This window comes from Onthophagus taurus, chromosome 6 (genome assembly GCF_036711975.1).
Source record: "Onthophagus taurus isolate NC chromosome 6, IU_Otau_3.0, whole genome shotgun sequence".
In the NCBI taxonomy this organism is placed as follows: domain Eukaryota; kingdom Metazoa; phylum Arthropoda; class Insecta; order Coleoptera; family Scarabaeidae; genus Onthophagus; species Onthophagus taurus.
Window position 1 is genome coordinate 11,844,924 of NC_091971.1, and position 27,854 is coordinate 11,872,777.

The 27,854-nt window shown below is 33.1% G+C and overlaps 2 protein-coding genes across 3 annotated transcripts in view; one reads left to right on the forward strand and one right to left on the reverse strand.

Annotated features, from left to right (window-relative positions):
* The window catches only part of LOC111424376 (uncharacterized), a 125,116-nt gene that overhangs the window by 56,359 nt on the left and 40,903 nt on the right, over window positions 1-27,854 (forward strand). The gene's annotated exons all lie outside the window — the stretch shown is intronic.
* LOC111424377 (23 kDa integral membrane protein-like) overlaps window positions 1-27,854 on the reverse strand; it is a 103,376-nt gene that overhangs the window by 50,459 nt on the left and 25,063 nt on the right. The gene's annotated exons all lie outside the window — the stretch shown is intronic.

Below are 27,854 nucleotides of genomic sequence, written 5' to 3' on the forward strand. Positions count from 1 at the left end.
CTTTGTATTATTATGTTGTGGTGATCTTTTAATTCATTATTGATATTGAACGCGAATTCAACCAAATGAAGCGCTACAAATCGAGTTCTTTGTTAACACTGTGGTTTCATACAAAGACGTGTTCGCTAACTTGGAAGGTTGCCAACGTTGACGAAGTTGTTCAATAACCTCCGATAATACCAGGCGACATTTCTTTTATTTATTTTATGACATGTTTATAATGCTTTTTGTAGCGAGCAAAATAAAATTTGTGAATTATAGAAACGTGTTTAAAATGGTAGGTATTGAAAGTTTTAACGCTTTCTTGTCGTTGGAGGATGACCAAAATATCTGTAAACATTAGGCCCTATAACAATAAAATAGTACTTCTCCCACCGCTCGGTTTACGGTGATAGGACAATACGAGTTTTATAGCGAAAGCTACTGAAAGAAGCAACTTCACCCAATGTGACCATAAAAAATAACAGCCCCCTCCTTTTCGCCAAGCTATTTTTAGACGTCTACACCCTCTTTTTAGCATTTCTTTTTTTTTTTCTATTCATATTGTTTTTTTCCTCAACGATGTACACAGATCGATGCCTTTCACATATAAACCAGTCAAAACATATAAGATTAATGGAGAAAAAAGAATTTCGCTGATTATAAATAGATCAATCAAACCAAATAATTTCAGAAAGGAATGAGATAAAATGAGATACAGAAATAGGCAATTTCTAATTGTTCAGAGCAATCTATAATTACTGCTCTATAGTTAATGTTCTAATGGGCTACTAACAGTTAGATGGTAGATATGGGAAAAAGGTGAAAGTGACGGAGATTGTGGCCAATGAGAGGGAAAACTTCAGAAGATGGATCCCCAACGCTAGGTAGGGGCACGCCGAGGAAAAGAAAGAAGAAAAAGAAATGAAGATATTTGGGCTACCATCGGGAAAAAAAGCCAATTATCGTTGATATACTTTAGTGATGGAACGGATAGTGATTTTGCGAAAAGCCGGATATCCGGTTATCCGGCATATCTATCCGGCCATTATGGTTATAATTTCTGCTGCATTTCTGAATTGATACCTTACATTATTGCTACATTATTGAGATATTTGAATAAAAATGACATTAATAAGAACGCTGATAAGATATGTCAACTTATTTGGAGATACAAAATGAACAAAACGGCTTTTTGCATTAAAAAGAGGATACTACAATTAATAATTGGTGATATTTCCACAAGGATCCTTCAAGAAATTAATTTTATAGCGAATTTTGAAAGTTATCGATGAAAATTGCAACATCGAAAATTTTATCAATACTTCAAATATTGTTTTCTCAAAAACTAAAAGCTATATTTCAAAGCGGGTTGATTCATTGGAAAGAAGACACTTTTATTAACACTTTGGGAAATTTTCATACTCATATTCCAAGAACTGGATTTTATACGAATTTTTAAAACTTAATCGGCGAAAATTGCTAAATTCGAAAAATTGTCGTTCATTTCAACAATGTATTTCTCAAGAACTGAAAGTGATTTTTCAAAACGGCTTTTTGCATTAAAAAGGTGATACTTTAATTAATAATTAGTGATAGTTCCACTAGGATCCTACAAGAAATTAATTTTATAGCGAATTTTGAAGGTTATCGATGAAAATTGCAACATCGAAAATTTTATCAAAACTTAAAATATTGTTTTCTCAAAAACTAAAAGTTATTTTTCAAAATTGGTTGGTTTATTGGAAAGAGGACACTTTTATTAACACTTTGGGAAATTTTCATACTCATATTCCAAGAACTGGATTTTATACGAATTTTTAAAACTTAATCGGCGAAAATTGCAAAATTCGAAAAAAAATTTCGATTATTTCAAAAATTTATTTCTCAAGAACTAAAAGTGATTTTTCAAAACGGCTTTTTGCATTAAAAAGAGGATCCTTTAATTAATAATTGGTGATATTTCCACAAGGATCCTACAAGAAATTAATTTTATAGCGAATTTTGAAAGTTATCGATGAAAATTACTTCAAATATTATTTTCTCAAAAACTAACAGTTATTTTTCAAAACGGGTTGTTTCATTGGACAAAGGACACTTTTAGTAACAGTTTGGGAGATTTTCATTCATTCACTAGTGATGTAATGAAATCTATTACCTAACTAAAAATTGACATCTGTCACTAATAGAATATCAGAATTATTGTAGTTGTCTCCTTCCATCTCAATATTTAGTTGTAACGCAATAAAACTATGTGTTTTTTTAGAAGATGGATGTTTTTTATTTTAGGCTCTACCGGTTTCAATTGCTAATTGCAATCGCCTTCAGGAGCTAGCCACGTCAATAAATAATATTCTCAAAGACATAATCTTTTCTGTATGTAATGGTATTGTCACTTTTTTATTTTGTTTCCTCTGGATGTCTTATTTTATTGTCGATTCTTTATTGTTGTTAATTTAGTTCGGCCATTATTGTTTTAGCTATGTGTGTTCGTTTTGAGGTTTTTCATTTCATCAAGTTATCGATGAAAACTACAACATCGCAAATTTTATTAATACTTCAAATATTGTTTTCTCAAAAACTAAAAGTTATTTTTCAAAACGGGTTGGTTCATTGGAAAGAAGACACTTTTATTAACACTTTGGGAAATTTTCACACTCATATTCCAAGAACTGGATGTTAGACGAATTTTTAAAACTTAATCGGCGAAAATTACAAAATTCTAAAAAATTGTCGTTCATTTCAAAAATTTATTTCTAAAGAACTGCAAGTGATTTTTCAAAACGGCTTTTTGCATTAAAAAGAGGATCCTTTAATTAATAATTGGTGATATTTCCACAAGGATCCTACAAGAAATTAATTTTATAGCGAATTTTGAAGGTTATTGATGAAAATTGCATAATCGAAAATTTTATTAAAACTTCAAATATTGTTTTCTCAAAAACTAAAAGTTATTTTTGAAAACGAGTTGGTTCATTGGAAAGAGGACACTTTTATTACCACTTTGGAAAATTTTCATACTCATATTCCAAGAACTGGATTTTATACGAATTTTTAAAACTTAATCGGTGAAAATTGCTAAATTCGAAAAAATTCGATTATTTCAAAAATTTATTTCTCAAGAACTAAAAGTGATTTTTCAAAACGTCTTTTTGCTTTAAAAAGAGGATACTTTAATTAATAATTGGTGATATTTCCACAAGGATCCTACAAGAAATTAATTTTATAGCGAATTTTGAAGGTTATCGATGAAAATTGCAACATCGAAAATTTTATTAAAACTTCAAATATTGTTTTCTCAAAAACTAAAAGTTATTTTTGAAAACGGATTGGTTCATTGGAAAGAGGACACTTTTATTACCACTTTTGGAAAATTTTCATACTCATATTCCAAGAACTGGATTTTATACGAATTTTTAAGACTTAATCGGCGAAAATTGCATAATTCGAAAAAATTGTCGTTCCTTTCAAAAATTTATTTCTAAAGAACTGCAAGTGATTTTTCAAAACGGCTTTTTGCATTAAAAAGGGGATACTTTAATTAATAATTGGTGATATTTCCACAAGGATCCTACAAGAAATTAATTTTATAGCGAATTTTGAAGGTTATCGATGAAAATTGCATCATCGAAAATTTTATTAAAACTTCAAATATTGTTTTCTCAAAAACTAAAAGTTATTTTTCAAAACGGCTTTTTGCATTAAAAAGGGCATACTTTAATTAATAATTGGTGATATTTCCACAAGGATCCTACAAGAAATTAATTTTATAGCGAATTTTTAAGGTTATCGATGAAAATTGCAACATCGAAAATTTTATTAAAACTTCAAATATTGTTTTCTCAAAAACTAAAAGTTATTTTTGAAAACGGATTGGTTCATTGGAAAGAGGACACTTTTATTACCACTTTTGGAAAATTTTCATACTCATATTCCAAGAACTGGATTTTATACGAATTTTTAAGACTTAATCGGCGAAAATTGCATAATTCGAAAAAATTGTCGTTCATTTCAAAAATTTATTTCTAAAGAACTGCAAGTGATTTTTCAAAACGGCTTTTTGCCTTAAAAAGGGGATACTTTAATTAATAATTGTTGATATTTCCACAAGGATCCTACAAGAAATTAATTTTATAGCGAATTTTGAAAGTTATCGATGAAAATTGCATCATCGAACATTTTATTAAAACTTCAAATATTGTTTTCTCAAAAACTAAAAGTTATTTTTGGAAACGGGTTGGTTCATTGGAAAGAGGACACTTTTATTACCACTTTGGGAAATTTTCATACTCATATTCCAAGAACTGGATTTTATACGAATTTTTAAAACTTAATCGGCGAAAATTGCTAAATTCGAAAAATTGTCGTTCATTTCAAAAATTTATTTCTCAAGAACTGAAAGTGATTTTTCAAAACGGCTTGTTGCATTAAAAAGGGGATACTTTAATTAATAACTGTTGATATTTCCACAAGGATCCTACAAGAAATTAATTTTATAGCGAATTTTGAAGGTTATCGATGAAAATTGCATCATCCAAAATGTTATTAAAACTTCAAATATTGTTTTCTCAAAAACTAAAAGTTATTTTTGAAAACGGGTTGGTTCATTGGAAAGAGGACACTTTTATTAACACTTTGGAAAATTTTCATACTCATATTCCAACAACTGGATTTTATACGAATTTTTAAATGTTAATCGGCGAAAATTGCAAAATCAGAAAAAATTGTTGATTATTTCAAACATTTATTTCTCAAGAACTAAAAGTGATTTTTCAGAACGGCTTTTTGCATTAAAAAGAGGATACTTTAATTAATAAATCTTTTGTCCATAAATCTTACGTGACTATCTTACAGATACATAAGTATATGGTTCCTATTTATAGTTAATTCATTCAGTTCGTTAAAAGCATCAATTTTTCATTTAAGATTAGATACGGAAAAGATAATTTTGCCGAAAACCAAACAACTTTATAGTTTATGTACACGTAGAAAATAAATTTTCAAGCGAACAATAACCCTGGACTACAGTGGTGTGAATATAAGCTAGGATCGCAACACTGGCAAACCCTATTAAAGGACGAGGGGTTGACCACAAGCGTTCTGCTTTGCACCCACGCAATATAAATCATTGATAATTGCTTTAGATACGGTAGAATTTAAACGGGCGAGTTCCACACACGCACCTGGACTAGTTACACCGAGTACAATCCACTTTGTACTTTTTTTGTTTTACCAACTCAACTCCATAATTAATCAGTTTAAACCTGCTCTTACTTTATACGTACGACTGTAATTCGTAATGGTTTATACACTTTTTTGTAATTTTTATATAAAGTTAAATGAAACCTTAGGATTGGATCTCGGTTGAATACAAAATGCAATCCTTTTGTGGATTGAGCTTTTTGAGTAGTTCAAGCATGAAATTGTCGGTTCAACTAGACAAAGGTTTACGTGACGACCCACCCGTTGTATATGTAAATTAGTAGAAATCGCTGCTTAGTTACAAAGGAATAAACTTCAAAGTGAATAAAAAAATATGTTTGATATGATTTAATGAAAAACATATTTTAATAAAAATGTACATCTTGAGTAATAGCAGAAAACTGATTAATGTTAACATATAGGGATAGGAACGTTGCCAATTCGGTTGTAATGCAGCCAATTCGGCTCCCATGAATATTCAGAGAGCAATTAGGAGTTTTTGCCATCTGAAAGGCAACGAGCGGCCCCATGTTATTGGTTGAAATAATTGATGCAGAATATCAATAATTCCACGTCGTTAGGTACCGTTACGCGTTCCCGACACACTTTATGCCAATTTGTACAGTTTCTAAATTGATGTCATACCACAACACCCACGAACCGGTTCCGATAATTCGGATAACGATTACAAATTTAATTGAATCCCCTACCCCCCCGTACAAATAAACACAATTCCACTCTATAAATTTCTTCGGTTCCGTTAAATGTTTAAACCCGCGCAGATTAAAAATGTCACGGGCCAAAAACAAATTACGTTTTAATTTTAACGAAAATTGTCGATGAAAAATAAAAAATATATATAAAATTTTTAATACCGTTAAATTTTTAACCTAATTCGTAAATCTCTTTGACCTTAATCGAGTTTCAAACTTGTAGGAAAAAAAAGACTTCGCTGTAAACCTGGGGGTGTCGTTATTTTCTTTATCGGTTAGGGCCCCCGTCACGGGGCACGTCGTTAACCTTTCGGCGCTCACAGTATAGGCATCGGCGACGCTGTCAATTAGTTTTACAGGACAACGTAGAGGCGTTAATGAAATTTTAATCCCGGCTTTGGACGTAAAACTCCCGCCATAAAACGGCGAACGGTTCGGATCGAGGCCCCCACGGAGACCAATAACCACTCGTTATCGACGGTTTTCGAGTGTTATGTTTATGTTCATATCGAATAGCTTTCGAGAGGTTAACATCGTTTTTATAGAAAAGTTTTATAGAAAGTACTGCTTATAAAGAAATACGTGCCATTTATGTCGAAGCAGCAATGCTGACGAGGCAATTAAAGGAACTTTTCACTTCCAGTTGTAATTAAAGCGAGATTAAGATTCGGTGTATAAAGCATATCGTGATGATCAGTAGATTATATGTAGTAAGCAAAATAATTATGAAAATAAATTAGAATATTCTCTGAAGTCTGAAGATGCACGGCTAAACCCGAAATTTTCTAATTGTTGTATATTTTTCTTAAACTAAAAGTAGAACTAACACTAGACCTAGAACTAGAAACATTCTTCCTTTTTTTAACATCACTCATGCTCTGCGCGGCTTAGGAACATAAATATTGTGGAAAAAGTAATAAGCCGATTTTGACAACGAGCCACAGAAATCGGAAAATATAAGTCGTACACAAAACATGTATTAATAAACGTTATAACAAATTTAATCTTCTTTAACATCCCTCTCCTTTATTTTTGCTCTGCGAAGCTTGGGAACATAGATATTGTGGAAAAAGTAGTTAGCTGATTTTGGCAGAACGAGATGTTAACAACGAGCCACAGAAATCGGAAAATATAGGTCGTACAGAAAACATGTATTAATAAAAGTTATAGCAAATTTAATCTTCTTTAACATCGTTTTCTTTTGTTTTTGCTCTGCAAGGCTTAGGAACATAGATATTATGGAAAAAGTAGTAAGCTGATTTTGGCAAAACGAGATGTTAACAACGTGCCACAGAAATCGGAAAATATAACTCGCATAGAAAACATATATTAATAAAAGATATAGCAAATTTAATCTTGTTTAACATCGCTCTCTTTTGTTTTTGCTCTGCGAGGCTTAGGAATATAGATATTGTGGAAAATGTAATAATTCGATTTTGGCAGAACGAGATGTTTGCAACTTGCCACAGAAATCGGAAAATATAACCCGCACAGAAAACATGTATTAATAAAAGTTATAGCAAATTTAATCTTTTTTAATATCGTTCTCTTTTGTTTTTGCTTTGCAAGGCTTAGGAACATAGATATTGTGGAAAATGTAATAAGTCGATTTTGGCAGAACGAGATCTAAGCAACTTGCCACAGAAATCGAAAACTATAACTCGCAGAAAAAACATATATTAACAAAAGTTATAGCAAATTTAATCTTCTTTAACATCGCCCTCCTTTGTTCTTGCCCTGCGAGGCTTGGGAATATAGATATTGTCGAAAATGGAATAAGCCAATTTTGGCAGAACGAGATGTTAACAACGAGCCACAGAAATCGGAAAATATAGGTCGTACAGAAAACATGTATTTATAAAAGTAATAGCAAATTTAATCTTCTTTAACATCGTTCTCTTTTGTTTTTGCTCTGCAAGGCTTAGGAACATAGATATTATGGAAAAAGTAGTAAGCTGATTTTGGCAGAACGAGATATTAACAACGTGCCACAGAAATCGGAAAATATAACTCGCATAGAAAACATATATTAATAAAAGATATAGCAAATTTAATCTTCTTTAACATCGCTCTCTTTTGTTTTTGCTTTGCGAGGCTTGGAAACATAGATATTGTAGAAAAAGTAGTTAGCTGACTTTGGCAGAACGAGATGTTAACAACGAGCCACAGAAATCGGAAAATATAACTCGTACAGAAAACATGTATTAATAAAAGTTATAGCAAATTTAGTCTTCTTTAACATCGCTCTCTTTTGTTTTTGCTCTGAGAAGCTTAGGGACCTAGATATTATGGGAAAATGTAATAAGCCGATTTTGGCAGAACGAGATGTTAGCAACTTGCCACAGAAATCGGAAAATATAACTCGTACAGAAAACATGTATTAATAAAAGTTATAGCAAATTTAGTCTTCTTTAACATCGTTCTCTTTTGTTTTTGCTCTACAAGGCTTAGGAACATAGATATTATGGAAAAAGTAGTAAGTCGATTTTGACAGAACGAGATGTTAACAACATTCTACAGAAATCGGAAAATATAACTCGCACAGAAATATGTATTAATAAAAATTATAGCAAATTTAATCATCTTTAACATCGCTCTCTTTTGTTTTTACTCTGCGAAGCTTGGAAACACAGATATTATGGAAAAAGTAGTTAGCTGATTTTGGCAGAACGAGATGTTAACAACAAGCCACAGAAATCGCAAAATATAACCTGCACAGAAAACATGTATTAATAAAAGTTATAGCAAATTTAATCTTCTTTGACATCGCCCTCCTTTGTTCTTGCTCTGCGAGGCTTGGGAATATAGATATTGTCGAAAATGGAATAAGCCAATTTTGACAAAACGAGATGTTAGCAACTTGCCACAGAAATCGAAAAATATAACTCGCACAGAAAACATGTATTAATAAAAGTTATAGCAAATTTAATCTTCTTTAACATCGCTTTCTTTTATTTTTGCTCTGCGAGGCTTGAGAATATAGATATGTCGAAAATATAATAAGCCGATTTTGGCAGAACGAGATGTTAACAACGTGCCACAGAAATCGCAAAATATAACTCGCACAGAAAACATGTATTAATAAAAGTTGTAGCAAATTTAATGTTCTTTAACATCGCTCTCTTTTGTTTTTGCTTTGCGAGGCTTGGGAATATAGATATTGTCGAAAATGTAATAAGCCGATTTTGGCAGAACGAGATGTTAACAACATGCCACAGAACTCGGAAAATATAACTCGCACAAAAAACATGTATTGATAAAAGTTATAGCAAATTTAATCTTCTTTAACATCGCTTTCTTTTGTTTTTGCTCTGCGAGGCTAGGAATATAGATATTGTCGAAAATGTAATAAGCCGATTTTGGCAGAACGAGATGTTAACAACGTGCCACAGAAATCATAAAATATAACTCGCACAGAAAACATGTATTAATAAAAGTTATAGCAAATTTAATCTTCTTTTGTTTTTGCTCCGAAAAGCTTAGAAACATAGATATTGTAGAAAAAATAGTAAGCCGATTTTGGCAGAACAAGATGTTATCAACATTGCACAGAAATCCTAAACTTTCTTGTCCTAGGTCTAGTGTTAGTTCTAGTTTTAATTGCATGGCTAAATTAAAGTCCAAATTAAAAGCTTTTCATATATCGGACCTTTGGATATAACGGACACTCCCTTCCCCGTATTGATCCGTTACATCGAAGTTTTACTGTAGTTGAAATAATGTAAAACTTTTTAAAGTTTTAAAATCGTTGTGATTCTTGAACAAAAAGACTTTTCATCGAGCGAGAATGGTTCATGTTTTCTGATATTAAAATAGTTCGAAGTTGTAAATTTTCATTTCCGGCACCTCCACCATTATATCAAACTTAATACCTTTCAAATATGAATTATTGATCCTTAATAAGTTTTAGGTAAAGTTTCTCATATTTCAAACATTTTTATAAAGATCTAGATTTATAATCTAGATTGTTTCAGAATATTGAAGGCTTTTTAAAATTATTTTTTAATAGGTTTTTTTTATCTATAGTTTTAAGGTATTGATGTTGCTAACGGTTTTTCCGATAATAAAATTTAACGACCCCCGATCGTTTCACGCCACATCAGGTTCACTTTATTCACTTATTCACGTAAATACCCGTTATAATGGGGTAACTCGAGCCAAACGCTAAACACATTATTGAAAAGGTTAGGTTGCAATTTACCCGTATCAATGGAAAATATTCCGTTTTTGCATAAAATATTCCCTTTTATGCAATTTGTGGTATTATTATCTAACAGCTAATTTGAATATCTCTTTATTCTGTTGAAAGCGGATGTTGTTGTTTTGGGGGTAGGGGTTTCAGGTAGGTTTATGTTAAGGAAAGCTCTTTGTTACGTCAGCGCTTTTGTAGGGGGGGAGTTATTCCATTTGGTTTTGTCGGGGATCCCAAAATTAGGACGGTTCTGCTTTAGGGTGAAATTTGTGGTTTGTATCTTCTCTACCTTTGACCCTAGGATTTAACACACCGGATCTTAATATAGATAAAATCACACAAAGGAAACGTTAAAGATCTAACTTTAGTGCTTTTTTTTCAAATAATAAATGAATAAATAACGAATTTATTTGATAATTTTATGTTAAAAGATTGTAAAACTACTCAAAGCGGTAAATATTTAGGGGATTGTTATGGTTGGAATTGAACCGAACAGATTTTGAGCAGTGGTATTCAGCAAACACCGCTCCAAATTGAAATGTCGATATTTTCCTGGCACTGGGATATGCGACAGCATTTGTGATAGACGTGCGAAGGCTATACCGAGATTTTAGTATGTTATCTTGTTTTGAAATCGATAACTCCCCGGTTTTGATCCAAAAATTTTCGTTAATTAAAATAAAGAATTGCGTAATTGTTATATTTTTAATTTCTAGGTTCAATTTCATAAATAAAACCATTATTTTGATTAATGAACGGAATTTGTAACAAAAATTTAATTGATCGGAATATCTTTATGTATTGATGCAAAATGCATGTCTATGTCGGTATTTGGTTATTTGGTGAATAGTACACGAAATTAATTAAAGGAATTAATTAAATCTACATTTTCACTTCCATTTAATTAGAGATAAACGTGAATAAATTATTATACAGCCTCATCTATTCCATTTAATTACGGTCGTACTGGTTAATTCGTAATTTTTATATGTTTGTGTTAATCGACTTTAGTTTATGGGTGAAATAAATTAAACACAAACGAAAATCATATGTTGCTGGAAAAGAAAATGAAAAACACTCCATTTTCCTCCGCTTCATATCAAGTTGAGCCTTATGAACAACTTTGTAAAAGCTTTCGAAAGGGCCTTCAATTATCATCTTCGATGATGGGCGACTGCTAGTGGGGTCTTGTTAGGGAGAGTAATGAAACGGCTAATAAAAGAAGAACACCGTTGTCACATTTTGTAATTTAGATATTCTATAGGCATCGCCACAGATTCTGTATTTCTTGTTTGTTATATTTCAGTCAATGTTCACCAGTGCTGTTTTTGATTCTGCTGAGTATCTAAGATATGAGACGTGATAGATAAAAATTGATTTTACCAGAGAACTCAGCATCCCAATATTAGTAAAATTCACCCATTTACAAAGCATATTATGTAGATATAAAGTATAAATTTTTTGATTAGAGTAATTAATTGTGTAATAAGGTTGCTTTGTTTTATTACAGTTGGTAGACCCTTACTTTATATGTAGATGTTCGATTGTCTGCTTACTGCCGCAAAGTACTTTAACCTTGGTTTCTTCAGTGACATTGGTTTCGTTTACTCTAGATCCCAAATATATGAAGCCTTGTACTCGTTCAAATGAGCAATTTCCTATATTGAGGTGGTCTTGATCTCTTCTCAAGATGTTATGGACTCCATACATTTTGTTTAAACTAACACTAGACCTTGACATAACTTCCTTTCTTTAACATAACTCTCTTTTGTTTTTTCTCTGCGAGGCTTAGGAACATAAATACTGTGGAAAAAATAGTAAGCCGATTTTGGCAGAACGAACTATATTCCACAGAAATCGGAAAACATAACTAGCACAAAAAAGATGTATTAATAAAAATTATAGTAAATTTAATGTTCTTTAACATCGCTCTCTTTTGTTTTTGCTCTGCGAGACTTGGGAATATAGATATTGTAGAAAAAGTAATAAGCCGATTTTGACAGAATGAGATGTTAGCAACATGCCACTGAAATCGAAAAATATAACTCGCAGAAAAAACATGTATTAATAAAAGTTATAGCAAATTTAATCTTCTTTAACATCGCTTTCTATTATTTTTGCTCTGCGAGGCTTGCGAATATAGATATTGTGGAAAATGTAATAAGCCGATTTTGGCAGAACGAGATGTTAGCAACATACCACAGAAATCGGAAAATATAACTCGTACAGAAAACATGTATTAATAAGAGTTATAGCAAATTTAATCTTCTTTAACTTCGCTCTCTTTTGTTTTTGCTCTGCGAGGTTTAGGAACATAGATATTGTGGAAAAAGTAGTAAGTCGATTTTGACAGAACGAGTAGCAAAATGCCACAGAAACCGGAAAATATAACTCGCACAGAAAATATGTATTAATAAAAGTTATAGCAAATTTAATCTTCTTTAACATCGCTCTCTTTTGTTTTTGCTCTGCGAGGCTTGGGAATATAAATATTGTGGAAAATGTAATAAGCCGATTTTGGCAGAACGAGATGTTGGCAACATAAAACAGAAATCGGAAGATATAACTCGTACAGATAACATGTATTAATAAGAGTTATAGCAAATTTAATCTTCTTTAACTTCGCTCTCTTTTGTTCTTGCTCTGCGAGGTTTAGGAACATAGATATTGTGGAAAAAGTAGTAAGTCGATTTTGACAGAACGAGATGTTAGCAACATGCCACAGAAATCGGAAAATATAATTCGCACAGAAAACATATATTAATAAAAGTTATAGCAAATTTAATCTTCTTTAATATCACTCTCTTTTGTTTTTGCTCTGCGTGGCTTAGGAACATAGATATTGTGGAAAAAGTAGTAAGCTGATTATGGCAGAACGAGATATTAATAATATGCCACAGAAATCGGAAAATATAATCCGCACAGAAAACATGTATTAATAAAAGTTATAGCAAATTTAATCTTCTTTAATATCGCTCTCTTTTGTTTTTGCTCTGCGTGGCTTAGGAATATAGATATTGTAGAAAAAATAGTAAGTTGATTTTGGCAGAAAAAGATGTTAACAACGTGTCACAGAAATCAGAAAATATAACTCGCACAGAAAACATGTATTAATAAAAGTTATAGCAAATTTAATCTTCTTTAACATCGCTCTCTTTTATTTTTTCTCTGTGAGGCTTGGGAATATAGATATTGTGGAAAAAGAAATAAGCCGATTTTTGGCAGAACGATATGTTAGCAACATGCCACAGAAATCGGTAAATATAACTCGCACAGAAAACATGTATTAATAAAAGTTATAGCAAATTTAATCTTCTTTAACATCGTTCTCTTTTATTTTTACTCTGCAAAGCTTGGGAACATAGATATTACGGAAAAAGAAGAAAGCTGATTTTGGCAGAACGAGATGTTAGCAATTTGCCACAGAAATCGGAAAATATAACTCGCAAAGAAAACATGTATTAATAACAGTTTTAGCAAATTTTGTCTTCTTTAACATCGATCTCTTTTGTTTTTGCTCTGCGCGGCTTAGGAACATAGATATTGTGGAAAAAGTAGTAAGCTGATTTTGGCAGAACGTGGGTTGAGTAAATTTTTCCCTCAGTTCTACTTTGGTACAACTTATCTGTCATCTGCGTAAGAACATAGCTGCGAGGTTTTCTTGTTAATGAAATTTTGTATTCTAACTCCCGTGGGATAGCTTCCAAGCCCAGATTAAGTATTACAGGGAATGACGAATCACCTTACCTTACTCCACAGTTTATTTCAAATAGTTCTGTTAGCTCTTCTTGAATTCTGAGAATTGCCTTCGATCCAGCTTGCGTAATATGACTCAATAAATTGTTTGTGATATAATCACCAGGGGAGTTTCGAAGAAATAGGGAATTTGGAACCTCATTGTAGATCAATCTCTTGTCAGGAAGAAAACGATAATCGAAATAATCGATACTAATGCAGTACATAATGAGAGATATCATATTGTAGATGGCTCTGTCAGTTACAGTTATTCACGTCAATATCCTATTTAATCAATTTTTCCTTTATTTAGTAGTTTTCTTAGTTACACAGTTGCACTTTTGATCGATAAAAGAGTGGGGTGATCCTTGCGCAGGATAATTTGATGATATCAAGTATTAATGTTGGAGGTTTGCTGTGTTATTTCAAAATTGTAAAAGGATATAGATCGCGCTTGTTTGTATGTATTGGCCGCCGTCCAGTTCTGCCAACTCTTTTATTGGTAAATTTTCAATCATATCTATTTTGCGATTCAACTAATTTTTAAAATATTGTTTTATGTAAGGGTTTCAGATTTCCAATACCACAATATAGAATATAATATCAATTTACATGGTAACCAATTTACAAATCAAAGAAAAATTTGGGAAAATATTTATTGAATGTAAGTTCCATTTTATGCGATGGCACATTATCGAAATAGAAATTTGGTGGCACAATTCAGTTTTGAACGAACCACTCTCCAAAATTTATTATTGTCCCTTGTTTACCTGGCGGATGATAACATAACAAAGCGAGTGCTATCAATACCGTAGGTTATAATTGGAGTATTACGCCACTGAAAATTTTCAAGTACACACAAACACTATTTCATAATAAAACCAATAACTAGTATTTCAAATTGACGGATTTGATTGTTAATGCATTGTATTGATAGTTACGGCTCTGAGTTGTTGCTCAGAGTGATACTTTTTGAGTGTTCTTAGACTAAAATACTAATAAATTCTGCACTTGAACGTATTTATGAGCATTGATGTTAATTTTTGATATTATTCTACATTTACCTTTGATTGATTGGAAATTACTTAATTGAAGTTTCAAATTATAAATTCAATCTTTAACTCATTTTTAAGATAAAGCTTAATGTTTTGGCAAACGTCATAATACAAAATAATAGGTGGCAATATTAACCCACATCAAAGCTTTGTTAATATCCCCCTGTTAAAATAGCTTCCTAATACTATTAATAATTGACATCAAAACGTATTTTGTGAAAAAAAATTGTATTACATTTTTAAATAGAGCCATTTTATTTTTAACTAAATAAATTCACGATTAAAACGTTCATTTCGCGCATCGAGGATTATTTAATACACGCAAAAACCGCATTCAATAAATTCAAATTATGACTTTAACCGTGGTTTTACAAACTGTGCAAAGCTGCATTATGCAATTTATTAAAACCAAACCGTCGCCGGTAATTAATGTTATGTTTATATAAGCTGTGCATGAAATCCTATTAACGCGGATAATTCTGAAGCGTTTAACCGCCCTTCGCGTCCTCGACTTCCCTCTCAATTGACTGAAAGGTACTTCAAAAGATGGATAGGACGAGTGAAACCTACCTAATCGAATTTCTATCCATATGTCGCCTGTCTATGATGAACTATTCACAGCGTGTTCCAGCTGGAAAATGGCCCTCTATTGAACGCGCGATTGCGTTCGCAGTCCGAATGTTAACTACGTTAACCACGTTTACTACCCGGTAGTAAACTGCGTGTGCAATGTGGACATTGGGCGCAAGATAATTTGACACCAAACGGGGTTTTGGATCCATTAGGTTTACTAGGGGGTTTAAATTTAACCGTTTTCGCTAATTAATATAGGACAACGTTATACTCCATTATCGCTTTAGATGAGGTATTTGAACTGGATTGTTATTTTACTACTTGAAATTTATAACTATATTTTGATTATGCTTCAATTTTTTGCTACCAATTTATTTATCATCAGTCATCATTGCAAGTATGCAACCAATATCACAATATTTTTATTGCAATACGCGATTTGCGTATGATCCGTATTACACTGTGATATTGGTTGCATACTTGCAATGATGACGTCGAGTACGATAATTAATATTTTGAATCTTTTCTAGTTCTAGGCTTAGTGTTAGTTTTAGTGATAGTTCTAGTTTTAGTTTAATTAACACCGGCAATGAAAGCCTTGGTTATAAAACAACACCGTTCATAAAATCAAAAACTCAACTTTCCTTTTGAGTTGATTAATCTCTAAGGGTTTCTCCGTTGGCACAATAGCCACAAAGTTCTTCGACGATTAAACTTCAAGGATGCCCGTGGCGTTTAAAACAAGAAAATACGCCGAAAGCGTTGGACAAAACCCCACTTGTTGATCGTAAAGAGCTCTTTTCGGTAAAAATTCCTGTAGGCAATGGAACGAAGAGGACGACGAAAACGAACGGATGAGGAAAAGGGGGTGTTCAAAAAAAAAAGATGATTTTTAACGCATTGTTCCTGGTGAAATTTCTCCGTCTCGTTGGGTGGTTATTAATGGTTGGCATGCGGCGTGACATCTATTTGTCATTGGCGGGTTGTCATGTGACAAATTGCCCTATCGGTGAGTGGCCGGAGCAATTTGTTATTCATCCTTTGCCGTCTGCCCTCGGATAATGAGGGATTAATTTACGCACAAAGCCGACCCTCAGGTTACTAGCGACGTTGTTGGGTTGTTGTTAAAGTGGCTTTGTGAAGTTTTTATGAGTGGAATGACTTCATTTGGTGGAGAAAGGGATCAGACCTAAACGGAAACAGTTAATTAGTTGTAATTTCATTCTTCAGGATGTTAAACACGAAAATTATTATACACTTAAACACTGATATAATGGAATTCGGATATAACGGACAAAATAAAAATCTTTTTTTTTATTGTATTTTTCTCTGGGTACTATTTTATGTTTTGTCGTTTAGTTATGAAAAAGGCTTTGGGATTATTAGACCCAACCCGTGTATTCGTGTAACTTCTTCCATCTAACTTTTTATCATAAATGATAAAAACGTTATAGTTAAATGATTTCAATTGTGTATAAAGTATTCCTGGGACATCCCCAGCCTTGTAGCTACGTTTTGACAATACCGATACAAGAGAGGAGCAACAGAAACTAGATAAACTTGCTACCATACATTTCCCAGAAGATCTAGCTTTAGGATCCACATTCTAAATAAACCAAATAAATATGGGATAAAAGTGTTTTCATCAATATCAGTGGATCGCATTTGAAGATTTATGCCGGAGTGCAACTTGCAGGATACTTTCAAGTAGACAATTCTGAAGCCGTGGTCATTATGAGAATGACCAACAACAAGGACGGAATATTACCATGGATCCCTGGTTCACTAGATCGATTGCTGCATGAAAATCGCCTAACAGTAGTTGATACAATCCAATCCAATCGAAAATCATTGCCGAATGAAATTAATGTAAAGGATAGGGCTGTAAGGTCTTCAGTTTTCCCTGCTGATATGACGATAACATCGTATTTACCGAAAAAATCTAAGAATGTTTGAAATGGACCACCTTTAGTTTCCCTCATATTATTTCAAGCCCCTAAAATCGCCCGGAGGAGATGGAATTCTGCCTATTTTTCTGCAAAACGGCCTAGAAGACTTGCTCCCAGTAATAATATCCCTATATATAGTTACAGCCTTAGCTCTATACCCACACTATGGAGGAAAGTGAAGGTGGTCTTCATACCTAAAGGTGGTAGGCGTTGAAACGCCGACCCCAAGGCATACAGACCTCATTTCTCCTAAAAGGGATGGAAAAGGTAATCGATCAATACTTTAGGAATGGGGTGCTTGTTACTAATCCACTCCACCCTAGTCAACATGCTTACCAGAAAGCAAAATCAACAATTACTGCTCTCCATGCTTTGACTAGCACTTTAGAGGAGGCAATTGCAACCAAAGAGAGAGCCCTATGTGCTTTCGTAGACATAGAGGGTGCTTTTGCTAACACTTCCTATGAATCCATAGAGAAGGCATAGATGTTGAAAAGTCGGCAGATCACAGCCAGTCTGGGAGGCGAGTCGCTGACTATAAAGGCGGTAAGAGGATGTCCCCAAGGAGGAGTGCTATCACCTCTGTTATGGTGCCTGGTAGTTGATAACTTAATGAACAGCCTAACAAAAAAACGGATTCAAGATTCAAGGGTATGCTGATGACCTGGTAATCACAATCCGAGGTAAATATGATACAATCATAACTCAACTAATGCAGAAAGCCCTACTACTCACCAGTACTTGGTGTAGAAATAATGGGCTTAGCTCTTCTATCCAATTTTGTCACACCCCTTGCTCTTCGTAGATATTTCGTTTCTGTTGCTCAAATCTTTCTGTTATCTTTTGCTGATAGCATCCACGATTCGCATCCATACGCCAGGATACGCAAAGGCATATTCGGAGACGCTAATTGGTTCTAGATTATTAGTTTTACTTTTTTTGGGTTCTCTTTGATCCGTTCATTCATAAAGGTTATAAATTTTCATACCTCGTTGTAATAAGATGCACACGTGCATTTCTGAGTGATTCCTCGCACCATTTTATTGCTGAAACATCTACAATCTGCATTTCTATTTGTTTGGGATCACTGTTTCATGAGGACTTTATCGATGTATATAAATATTTTATAACAACGAATAATTTCCTGCTTGATAAACCAGTTTTCTGTCTCGCTTATACTTATGCTTTGTCTCCTTGTGTATCCGCACCGTGGTTCAGTTTTTCCTTGTCTTTAAAAGTCTCACTTAAGACCGAAATGTCTGCTTGCAAATGTTGTAATACTAAATGTAAAGATGGAGATTTTGTGAAATGTTTTGTTTGCGATAGTTGCTTTGCCAACGTATGTTTGGGTTTACCCGCCAGCGAATCTAGATTACTGAGATCTAGAGCTAATTTTAAGTGGACATGCGATAATTGCGCTAAGTGTAACAGTCCTATAGCTGCACTGAAGGCACTCATTCAAGATCTGAGTGCTAAAGTTCAGTCTCACGACACTTGGTACTCTTAGTACTTAGAACTCTCGAAATTACACTAAGAGAACACTGTATACATTTCGGGCATTATCCTCCTAAAGGAAGTGATTACCATCATGCGTTATTTCAGCGATATGATCTCAGTTCACTCAAATCAAGACGACAGCAACTGTACGCTTCGTTTGTAAACAACTTACTGCTTGGCCGTATGACAGCACTTGAAGTCCTATGTCAAGTAATTTTCCGAGTACCAAGAATGGAGTCCAGGAGCACTAAGACTTTCTTACCGCATAGGGGCCTAAATTCGCCTATCAATAGAATCATGCACGCTGCCGATTTGCCGATTTTGTAGATAATAATAAGCATTTTATTGTTTTTAATATTTACAATTTTTATCCCTTTAATACCTTGTAATATATATTATTAGTATATTATTTTCACCCTCTACCCTCTTCCTCCATTTCCATACCCTCGGCTCCTCGGCCCAATCATCCCCTCATCCTTCCCTTTGTCTCCTTACCCCCACAACCATTCTCATCCAACGTTTCCCATTCCTCCCTGCATAGCCTACACCACCTCTCCTCATCGGCCATCCAGTATCTGTTAGCTCTCTCCTCGTTTCCACAACGGAACCTAGCCACCAACTTCTTCCCTTCCTCATCCCCTTCCAATAACAAGTATCTAGGCAGCCCCTCCGTTATTATGTCCCTGTACCTTTCGTTATACCTCCCCTCTTTTATTTGTGTCCTTCTTTCCTGTCTCTGCACATCTCGGTCCCTATCTCTCAACTCCCTCCACATCTCCCTACCCACCCTTTGTCTACTATTTATCTCAGTTACCGAGTAGCCCGCTCGTCTATAATAGTTGTCTCTGTCTCCTTTCCCATATCTATTCTGATCTTTCCCTCTCTAATTTCCCTCCAACACTCCCCCAAGATCCCGCAGTTTGGCCTCCCTTCTATTCTTTCTTCATATTTCACTGCTCCCCTGCCCGCCTCCACTCTGCCCTTATCCACCTTTACCTCTTCCCTCACTATATACCCCGGTGTTTCTCTCGCCATTCCAAGCACCCATCTCCAGTATCTAGCTTGCACGTCCTCCAGCATTGCCTGCTCTCTCCATCCCGATACCTCTGCTCCATACATCATCACACTGCTAACCAGGCCTTCAAACATAATCTTCCTCGCTGCCACATTCCTTCCAAAAACTCTCTTCCCCCAACCCCATACTTGTCCCATCACCTTATTCGCCTTTTTTGCCATAGCTATCACATGCGACCCCTCCCTGAACACATACCCCAAGTAAGTATACTCCCTAACCTTCTCGATCTCTTTTCCCTCCCATCTCCAGTTTTCTGTTCTTTTTCTCCCACCCTTACAAAACTTCATCATCCTTGTCTTCCCCACATTCACTTCCAGTCCCTTCCCCCTAAAATATCTTTCCAATGTCTTTATCATATCTTTCATCTCCGCCGCTTCTCTCGCCATGACCACGATGTCATCCGCGTATGCTAACATATGCACCTTTCTACCTCCCACCACCAACCCTCCCATTTGCCCCTTCCCCCTTTTTTTGTAGATAATAGATTGTGTTAATTTTGTTCCAAATTTCGAAAAGTTAATGTGCCATAGTAAAGTGACCAAACGATCTAGACAGCCGTTCTCGGCACCAAAACACACTCCATCATGTTGCTTAAGCAAGTTCTGAATCCTAAATTGATATCGCAAAAATCGACGGTTTTCTGGTCTTTTGAACAAATGTCTGCTAGAGCAGATTTTTTTTAGAAAAAATCGAATAACTCGAGAACGGCCGAACCAAATTGCAAAAAGTAAAGTTCTTCATAAACCTTGAGAATAGACAGATCAAAATATGTAAGAATATATACCGTGTTCAGTTTAAAAAAATAAAGTAGGTCTAGAAATCTGAAAATATTTTTGTCGAAGAGAACGCAAATTCTCAAATTTTTATTTTGGTCAGAACTCCAGAAACATCTAATGACCGTTCTCGCTAAAAATTAGTTCATGTTGTCACCTTCTTCAAATAATTTTTGTAATTAATACATATAATAAATAATCTTACTTTTTCTGTAGTAACAAATTCTTCGAATAACATATTTCTGCTTATTACACAATTTCACGTTAATTTAATAACTCTAATTAATTTTGAGTCCATCTTCATTTTATTTAGTTTTTTCCATATTTTCACTCTTAGCACTTTATCAAAGACCTTTTCCATATCTAAGAATACTATATAAATTGTTACATTTCATGCAAATGTTGTATTGAGTAGTTTTATTTTTCCAAAATCCACATTGAGTGTTTGATGGAAAAGGTTACAAACATTTTAACGTGTTTTTGAAAGTTTTACTGTATTATAAGATTAAATTATATTATTTATTATTACATTTTGGTCCATATCGAGTTTTCTTTGAAATTTTAGATCCTTATTCAGCTAAAATCCCGAACTTTAATTAAACGCAGCATGTAGGTCAGCGGTTCCATTCAAATTCGCCGGGCGTCGTATCGCTTAATACCTGAATTTTAAGAAGATTACCACCCGTTTTATTAAACTTTATCCGGACCCCCGATTCTGGTTTAAACAACGACCACAATTGATAAACCCAAGTAGAGATAAGATCTAACCCTTTAACATTTACCAAAATACCGATAAAGCTTAATGGATATCCGTTACAAACCATAAATAATAAATGTTGAGTTACCCCGTTTTTGTTTGTATCTGTTTTTGAGGTTTCGTGGCGTGTTTCGTAACAATTAACCTTGATAAATAGAATCGAAACTATTCCAGAACAGTTATGCAAATTATTCCGAGTAAAAATCAAGAAATGTTTCTAAAACGCTTATTTCAGAATTATAAAGATAAATTAATACTACTATAATTTTATATACAGGTGGATTAAAAATGTTTGTTAGAGTACAAAGTTTGAGTTTATTGTGCTTGAAAACATTTTTGGGGACTTAATTCGGTTGAAATTTATCGTTTTCCTCATCCTCCCCTTATTCGGTGTTCCATACTTCCGGTTGCTCCGGAAGGCGTCGCTACGCGAAATATGAAGCGGCATTATGCAAACGAGACACAACGCTACGTTGTTCGCAACGTATAGCTTGCACGTGCCGTTTTAATTACGGTTAATTCAAGTACATACGTGCCCCGGTGTTGTGCATCATGTGCGTATCATCATATAAATTTTCATAGTCACGCTCAAAAGTGTTGTTAATAATTAAAATAAAAAAATTAAAAACCCGATTCTATTCTAGATTTAAAAAAAAATCTTCAAACATAACATATCTTCGATCAATCTTCGTTATTTGCTTATAATTTAACTCAAAAATTTATTATAATCAATCAAAACTTACAAAACCAAAAAAAAGATTGGGATCCCAGTAAATCACGGCCATAATTTCAAACACCAATAAATCATTGTTAACGACAGAACTCGCAATAATTTAGCTGGTTTTATTATTTAACACTTAACTCAGCGCGAGAAGTTAAAAAATTGCGAATATGGCGAAATAGAAGGATTAAAAAGGCGGACCACTGACGCTAATTTATTTTCGTGAGTCGCGCAGGTTTATTTTCGCGAAAACGTTACGGGAGAGTTCATTAAGCGTCGACGTCTGTATTTAATAACGACGCCGACGTCGAAATAGACATCAGAAAGATGATGAGTTCGCGGGACCGAAACGTTTCAAAACCTAATTTAATATGAAGTGTTTTTCAACAAGACTTGTTGTGTAGTAGACGTTAGCTACCGAAAATGCATATTAGATTATTAAATTTTAATTAAAAGTTATTATGTTAAAGTCTAAAAAATAAATTTCAAATTTGAACCTCATGTAGGTAAATTGCAAACTGAGATAATTCCGATTCGTCAAGTCGTGTCTTTTTTGCGTGGCAAAGTCGTAAAAAAATACCAGAATTCAGAAAAAAATTTCCAACATGATGTCAAAACTTTATCTTCCAATATTTTTTTAATAATCCTAGTCCAAAAACTACTTTATAGTTTACAGATTGCAAAGCTGTTTGGTTTTTTTATTTCTGATAAGCAAAACGAATATAACCATGATCACCGCAAAACAATATTTTTTGAAAATGAGTAGCTAAGTAGCTGTGTACTTATGATGACCCGCTTAACTGTCGATCATTCTGCCATGGTAAGTGAGTTCCATTATAACCCTAATGGTTAGTAAAAATGCAATAGCTTGCTTGCCCACAACTTCAAGATCACAGACTTCCCATTGTTGTATTGGAGATTAGTGGATTTGATTTGGCAGTCCCCTAAACCTGAGAGGGTTGGGTTGGGTTGAGGGACGCCATAAATATCAAACAGAACGTCGAACAACTTACAAAAGTACAAAGAGGAGTCCTGATGAGGATAACTACACAGAGAGAAATACATTCTTGAACGAAAATTATTACTCTTGGCTCAAGCTTATCATATTCTTATATATCCACAAGATTTTGTTGAGTGAAGAAAAATCACATATTCTCAAAGCAAGTATACAAATATTTTTGATTCTCAAGAAAACGAATTCCTAGCAAAAGTAAATCAATAATCTTGAAAAAGAGTATCTTAGTGTTACGTCAACAAGCCCATTTTCGTATCGAGAATAGATTTCTTAAGTCAAAAATAACGTATCTTTCTTTTTAGAAAACTTATTCATGTAATAACAATCTTGTATAATTCTTCATTTGAGTATTATAAATTATTGACGCTAGAGTGGATTTTTTGATATAAAAAATGTATAATTCTTTGATGCTAAGAATATGACATACTTCATTCGATAATATTTCTATACTTGGAGTATCTTGTACTTGTTTCTAAGAAATACATTCAAGAATAAATTTTTCTTTAAAGTCAAGAATAATTTCCCTCAGTGTAGTGTCAAATGCAGTATAGCAGGTAATTGGGGATATGCCACCGATACTATACTATATCAAGAAGAGGTTGGGCCAGAAGTTTTTCCAGTGTAGCAGATGGAGTAAGGTGGGAACAAGTTTGACTCCAGATAACTGTGTGCAGACGATGATAGAAAGCGAGAGGAACTGGGTGGCAGTGGAGAAACACATAATTTTGCAATATTCGCCAATTAAGTTTTAAAAATTCGTATAAAATCCAGTTCTTGGAACATGAATATGAAAATTTCCCAAAGTGTTAATAAAAGTGTCCTCTTTCCAATGAATCAACCCGTTTTGAAAAATAACTTTTAGTTTTTGAGAAAATAATATTTGAAGTTTTGACAAATTTTTCGAGGTTGCAATTTTTATCGATAATCTTCAAAATTCACTATAAAATTAATTTCTTGAAGGATCCTTGTGGAAATATCACCAACTATTAATTAAAGTATCCTCTTTTTAATGCAAAAAGCCGTTTTGAAAACTCACTTATAGTTCTTGAGAAATAAATTTTTGAAATGATCGAGAATTTTTTCGAATTTTTCAGTTTTCGCCGATTATGTTTTAAAAATTCGTATAAAATCCAGTTCTTAGAATATGAGTATGAAAATTACCCAAAATGTTAATAAAAATGCCCTCTTTCCAATGAACCAACCCGTTTTGAAAAATAGCTTTTAGTTTTTGAGAAAATAATATTTGAAGTTTTGACAAATTTTTCGAGGTTACAATTTTTATCGATAATTTTCAAAATTCGTTATAAAATTAATTTCTTGAAAGATTTTTGTGGAAATATCACCAATTATTAATTAAAGTATCCTCTTTTTAATACAAAAAGCCGTTTTGAAAAATCACTTTCAGTTCTTGAGAAATAAATTTTTGAAATGATCGAGAATTTTTTCGAATTTTTCAGTTTTCGCCGATTATGTTTTAAAAATTCGTATAAAATCCAGTTCTTGGAATAAGAGTATGAAAATTACCCAAAGTGTTAATAAAAGTGCCCTCTTTCCAATGAATCAACCCGTTTTGAAAAATAGCTTTTAGTTTTTGAGAAAACAATATTTGAAGTTTTGATAAACTTTTCGATGTAGCAATTTTCATCGATAATTTTCAAAATTCGCTATAAAATTAATTTCTTGAAAGATTTTTGTGGAAATATCACCAATTATTAATTAAAGTATCCTCTTTTTAATGCAAAAAGCCGTTTTGAAAAATCACTTTCAGTTCTTGAGAAATAAATTTTTGAAATGATCGAGAATTTTTTCGAATTTTTCAGTTTTCGCCGATTATGTTTTAAAAATTCGTATGAAATCCAGTTCTTGGAATATGAGTATGAAAATTACCCAAAATGTTAATAAAAATGTCCTCTTTCCAATGAACCAACCCGTTTTGAAAAATAACTTTTAGTTTTTGAGAAAGCAATATTTGAAGTTTTGATAAACTTTTTGATGTAGTAATTTTCGTCGATAATTTTCAAAATTCGCTATAAAATTAATTTCTTGAAGGATCTTTGTGGAAATATCACCAATTATTAATTAAAGTATCCTCTTTTTAATGCAATAAGCTGTTTTGAAAAATCACTTTCAGTTCTTGAGAAATAAATTTTTGAAATGATCGAGAATTTTTTCGAATTTTTCAGTTTTTGCCGATTATGTTTTAAAAATTCGTATAAAATCCAGTTCTTGGAATATGAGTATGAAAATTTCCTAAAGTGTTAATAAAAGTGTCCTCTTTCCAATGAACCAACCCGTTTTGACAAATAACTTATAGTTTTTGAGAAAACAATATTTGAAATTTTCATAAAATTTTCGATGTTGCAATTTTCATCGATAACTTTCAAATTTCGTTATAAAATTAATTTCTTGAAGAATCCGTTTGACAGCACACTCCCAGCCGAAGAAACAATATCTATTTCTTACAACAACTTTAAAGTGCCAACAATAGGCCGGGGTGCATAAACCATTATCCCTCCCCAACGCACAAAAAAATGGGTTGGGTTGGGTTTAAATAAAAGATTATATTCTAAAACATACTGTATGTACAGTGTAATACATGTAACTGTATTATGTACATATCAAAGTATACATCATCATTTCTTGGCAAATTCTGCTGAAATTGATGCCTATATCTTTAAATGTTCTAAAACTTCAAAACATCTATTCTAAATTACAATTATACTAATACAACAAAATTTGAAACCATAACAAATGGTTGCTTGACAAATCTAATGGAACTATTACTACATATTATCTACAAAGAGTATCTTCTGACGTTGACCTGACGTTCTAGTGATGTTCCGCTAGTGTTGAGCTATACGATTCTTTTCTAGATTCAATTTCTTCATTGCTGGTTCATACTGTTTTTAAGTAATGTGAAGTTATTAGCACATAGCAAGACTTATGCCCAAGATAATTGATTTTCTATATAATATTTTATTAAAGGGACTGAAGAGGAGCTTAGAGACAATATAATGGACACAGTTTGCATTTGGTTAGTTTATAACCCCAGCCATATTGAGGGAACCTCACTTATTTCAGCGAAGTGTCTTAAACATTCGTTACGATACATTTTATCATTTAGTTTGTGATAAGATGAAAATCGAAAAAGATTAATAAAAAAGATTTTATGTATTGGGCAATAAAAGCACTCTTAGTATATCAAGTAAGTAGTTAATCAACGTAACATGCATTACTGGAGTATTAGAAAGTACAAAGTGAGTTCATCAAATTAAATATTAGTGTCCTTAAACTCACAGCATGTGGTGTGGAATAATTGGCGACAATCTCATCCGACCCTACTTCATTTAAGGCATTTAGAATGGAGTAATGTAGGGAGATTTTCTACTAAAAATATTGTTTGGATATAACTTGTCATAAAGCCACATCACATGTAGATTCAACATGATGGTAATCCAGCACGTTATACATAACGTAAAGTGTTTAAGCATAATATTAATGGTCGGTGGATTATTAAAGTGATAAATTACCGGATTCCCAAATCTTACTTCGCCAGATTGTGCATAAACAAGAAAACATTATTCATAAAAATATGATTCGGCAAATTAGAAATACTGCTCCTAATTTGAGTCTCAAACGCATTTGGACATCATTTTGATTTAATTGATAGGTGATGGGACTCAATGTAAATCGAGTATCTTAAACGAAAAAGAAAATCGTTCCTGAAAATACGGTAATGTGCGTTGATCTTGTTTGAGAAAAATTTAATAATTAACATATCATTGCAAGAATGCGTTACCAGGCATATGTTATCTGTATAATCTAATTAAAACTAGAACTACTACCATTGATTTGTACATCGTATAGACAACTTGGGGAATACCCCGAGTTTATTTATAAACATGGAATAAAGTAACTTGGGGAATAACCAATTTAGTTTTATACCTCTTTATCTACACGCAATTAAATTGTAAATGTTGAAAAACATCCGAAATCAATACAATCTTTACAAAGTTTTGATTTTACGATAGAAAATGGGAAAGTTCATAGCACGCAAAGTTTTCGTCCTTAAACATTTAAGGGAGCGTCTTTAAGCCCAAGAACTTTTCATCTTCATCACGATTATTTCCTTTTTTTCTTCTACTTTTTTTCTCCGCCCCAGGACATTTTATGTGAATCGTTTGTGGAGGTCTTTGTTCCACGAATTTGTTTTTTTTTTTAACTCAGATATTGCTTTTTTCTTTATATTTTACGACGGTCTTCACCCTGGAAATTCAATACTATCCCATTTCTAAGTTAAAAGAAAACGTATTTCATTCGCCAAAAATCGAGAAAACAACGTTTGAGATGGATAAGTTTGTTTTCTCTATATCGAGAAATTATTGGAAAATAATAGATATATCAGTCTAGCTTTTAGATACCAGAAGGAAAAGTTAAACAATGTGATTTTTAACAATAATAATTCGTAGATATAATTCAGTGTGGTAATTATTTGTACATTATCGTAGCTTCTTATCGTTGTTGGACCCTTCGCAATCGTTCTTGTAGAATGTGCTTTACCACCCTTGGCGTTGATGGTGGGTAATTTAGAAGTCATCAGTGCGGAAACGCTCCATCC